The sequence below is a fragment of the Orycteropus afer genome, unplaced genomic scaffold (assembly GCF_000298275.1).
Source record: "Orycteropus afer afer isolate SDZICR_OR568_19922 unplaced genomic scaffold, OryAfe1.0 scaffold00083, whole genome shotgun sequence".
NCBI lineage: Eukaryota > Metazoa > Chordata > Mammalia > Tubulidentata > Orycteropodidae > Orycteropus > Orycteropus afer.
In genome coordinates this window covers 7,231,883-7,236,400 of record NW_006921670.1, presented here as the reverse complement: position 1 = coordinate 7,236,400, position 4,518 = coordinate 7,231,883, and positions in this window count along the sequence as shown.

Here is a 4,518-nt window from a genome sequence, read left to right as displayed (position 1 = left end):
AACTCTTTGAAGTGTTAACAAGCAAAGATGTCACTTTGAAGACTAAGGTGTGCCTAACCCAAACCATGCTCACCTCATACTCATGTGAAAGCAGGACAATGAATAAGGAAGACCAAAGAAGAGCTGATCCCTCTGAAGAGTGGTGTTGGCAAAGAATACTGAAAGTACTATGAACTGCCACAAGAATGAACAAATCCGTCCTGGAAGAAGTGCAGTTGGAATGCTCTTTGGAAGTGAGTTGGCCAGACTTCATCTCCCCGACTTTGGTTGTGTTGTCAGAAGGGACCATTCCCTGGAGAAGGATGTCATCCTTGGTAAAATAAAGGATCAGAGATAAAGGGGAAGGCCGTCAGTGAGATGGATGGATACAGTGGCTACAATGATGGACTCAGGTACAGCAAAGATGGTGAAGCTGGCGCAAGACTTGGTAGACGTTTCACTTGGTTATACGTGGGATCACTGTGAGGCAAAGCCGGCGTGAAGACACCTAACAACAACAATAACAAATCTCTATGGAAGCAGACTGCCCCATCTTTCTCCCTTGGAGCAGCTGGTGGGTTCGAACCACTGACGTGTTGATTAGCAGCTGAATGCTGTAAACCATTACGCTACCAGAGCTCCTTTATATCAAGCCACAAAGCCACTGCCATTGAGTCGATTCTGACTCATAGCAACCCTCACTGGGTTTCCAATGGGTTCCTTTATAGAGTGCCTCGTCTTTCTCCAATGGAGCAGCTGTTGACTTGAACCCACAACCTTCTGGTTAGCAGCCAAATGCCTTACCCACTACACCACCAGGCTTCCTTATACCAAGCCATACTCTTAGTCAATTTTGAATAAAGATCTTTCAGACATGTTAGGTCCCAAGCTTTCCCTCAGGAAGGAATTGGGGGCTTTGGCCCACCAAAAGTAAGAAGTAACCGAGACTTCAGGTAAGATGGCAGAATAGGCAGACAAGCTACACAGTCCCTCTTCAACAAAGAAAAGAGAAACCAATTGAGAGAGAGATTGAAGATAATCCTGGAGCCCTGAGCTTTGAAAAGAAGTATACGGAAGTGGATTAGGAACTCACTAGTGGAAAAACGTGAATGAAAACAACAGAGATGGTCAGAGCAGTGCACTGTCAGCTACTCTGACGAGACCAACAGCCCGAATATTCCCAAGTGGTGTTGGGACCTGAGAACTGACCTAAAGATCAGCCCTGGTTGCCAAGGGCTGAAGGGACAACTGCGCTGGTGGTCTATGACTAGGAAGGGAAATAGCAAGGAGGGAGACAACCTGAGCTGTGGACTTTGAGCTGTCCAGAGGACATAGCCATTTTGATTGTTTACAAGCAGTGGCCATTTTGGATATTTAAAGTGACTGAGGGCACAGCCACTTTGAATGTTTACAAGTGGCAGCCCTTTTTGATTTTAAAATGACCGCATTCTCATTCAGATTCTAGGGATCTAAGAATAGGCTCGATTTGCCAAGGACGGCAGGGACATGCAAGAGGCTGACAATGGGAAAGGAGACAGATGGTGTGTATATGTGCAGCCAACCAGTGAATAGAGTAGCAAAGCACAGTACCCTGCTTGCATGGATAACATACAAACAAAGAAAACGAAAATCGTGGGCAAGTCACTCCAACATACAATCACTAATTAAATATAAAGACAAAAATACCATAATGCCTTGGAGACAAGAGAGCATTACAGGCCACACAAAGAAGCAACATAAAGCAGGAGGAACAAAGGACCAGGATACAAACCCAAAACACATCCCTGAGGAAGACAGCATTGGAACTCGCTCAGGAATTCAAAACAATTATATTTAGGCACCGTTCTGGTTACCTAGTGCTGCTCTGACAGGAATGTACCACAAATAGGATGGCCTTAATAAACAGCAGTTTATTGTCTCACAATTTGGAGGCTTTAAGTCCAAGTTCAAAGTGCCAGGCTCTAGGGGCTGGGTGAAAGCCCCTCAACCTTGGGGTCCAGCTCTGCCTCCCGGCCCACTGGAGCTAGAGGCATCTCTTCACTCAGACAGCTGCTGGCTGCTGAGGCTGAGAAGCCCCAAGGTTGACAAGTAAAAAGGCATGGTCCTGATGTTACCAAACCACATGGCAGGCCATTAATTTAAGTCCATTGTAAGTCCCAAGGTTGGCAGAGCATAGCAGGCTGCTGAGCAACGATACAGCTACATGCAGGGTCCAAGCGTGCCATAGGCTCGAGACCATTCCCAAGGCATCTCCTTATAGACAGGAAGCAGACCACATCCCAAAGGCTACTTTTGGTAGGTCCCACCATGGAGCTCATTGCCAGTCTCCTCATGGGTATTAACTACCACAAGATGCCCAGCCACTCAACCAGGCCCAGCCAAATTGACAGAGCAACAAAACTACCACAGGTACCTTCAATGAATTGAAAGACAGATCAAGGAAAACACTGGCAAAATTGAGGAAAACACAGAGAAAACTCTCGCACAATTTCAAAAGACAATACAAGAATAAAAATGACAAAATAAATGAAAAATTAGAGGTGATACAAAATATACAGACAGAAATCCAGAAGACTAATACTAAATTTCCAGAAATAGATAAGACACTGAGTGGGGAAAGGAGTAGAACGCTGGGTGCCATTGGGTAGGTGGCTTCCTGGTGGACTGGGCTGCTTTCAGGCATTAATTGGTAGAAGAGACTGGCATGAAATGGAGTGGCAGGTTATTATTTTTGTTATTTATTGTGAAACAGGCTTTCTTCATTTTGTTTTGGTCTTTTTTTCTGAATGATACTTTTACAAAGAAGTATTGAGGTATTTGCCTTCAATCTCACTAATTCTGTCTTCCATTTGATTCAGTTCTACTCCTTTGCTTGTTCAATGTGTTATCTATTTCTGAAAATTTAGTGTTGATCTTCTGGGTCTCTATCTGTAGATTTAGTATCATTTCTAATTTTTTCATTTACTTTGCCATTTTATTCTTGTAATTGTCTTCCCAAATTGCTCTAGGGTTTTGTCTGTTTTCCTTAACTTTGTCACTGTTTTCATTGATCTGTCTCTCAGTCTATTGAAAGCACCTAAATAGAATTCTTGTGAATTCCTTATCAGGGAGTTCCAGAGCTCCTCCTTCCTCAGGGGTGTTTTCTGCATCTGTATCCTAGTCCCTTGTTTCTACTACTTTATCTTGCTTCTTTGTGTGGACTGTGATGGTCTGTTATTTCTGAGACATTCTCACATTGTTGTATTTATGTTTAATTGGTGATTGTACATTGGAGTGACTTGTCCACGTTTTTTGTTTTCTTTTGATATATCTGAATAAGCAGGGTACTGTGTTCCTCTGTTTGCTAGTTGGCAGCATTTATGAGCTCACCACCTGTCTCCTGGTGGGTGTAATAGAGAATGAGAGTGGGTGCACAGATCTCCTTTAGCTGTTTGTGAAGAGCAGTTAAGGGTGAGTCGGGCTCCTATTGGCTGTTGTGTATCATCAGCCAGTTGGTGAAGAAGCGAGTGGTGACCCTCACTGAGTAGATGGGACTGTAGGAGTTATGCATAAAGTTGGGTTGTATGGGCATAGTTGCTGTCTCCCACTCAGACAATAATAATAATAAAACCACCAAAAAAGTAAAAACAGGACAGAAAACACACACCACATAAACACACAAGAGCAAGCACCAAAAAGAAAGAAAGAAAGAAAGAAAGGAAAAGGCAATAAATAAGAAGTATTTAAGGAAATGCTTTAAAAAGATAAATATAAATAGAAAAAGAGGAAAAACAACCCCACAGTATCTGGGGAGGAGGGATTAAGATAAAAGAGCTAGAGTAAAAGAACAACAAAGAGAAAAATGCAAAAAGAAAGAAAAAAAGGATAGGAAGAACCACAAGAAAGAAAAGAGTTGGGAACCAGGAAAAAGGAAGAGTAAAAAAACAAACAAAAAACAAGCACCTTTCCAGTTGTCAGCCTCTAGTGTGTCTGTGCAGTCCTCATCAAGTGGAGCCTATTCTTAGTCCCTGGGATCTGAACGGGAATGCTATCACTTTAAATATGCAAACTAGCCACACCACTTGTAAAGATTCAAAATGGATGTGCCTTCTGGACAGCTGTAAGTTCACAGCTCAGTTTGTCTCCTTCTTTGCTATTTCCCGTTTTAGTCATCAGCCACCAGTGCAGTTGTCCCTGCAGGCCTTGGCGAACAGTGCCAAGTTTTAGGTTAATTCACAAGTCCTAACACCAGTTGGAAATATTCAAACTGTCTGTGTCATCAGGATAGGTCCACAGCTCTGTTGGTATCATTATTCATTGTTTTCATACAGGTTCTTCTATCAGTTGGGATTTGATCCACTCACATGGTAGAATTTTGCAAGACCAATGACTTGTTCATTGCAAACACCTTTCTTCAACAACACAAACGGGCTCTACACGTGGACTTCACCAAATGGGACACACAGGAATCGGATTGACTACATCTGTGGCAAGAGGCCGTGGAAAAGCTCAATATCTTCAGCCAAAACCAGGCCAGGAGCTGATTGTGGAACAGACCAT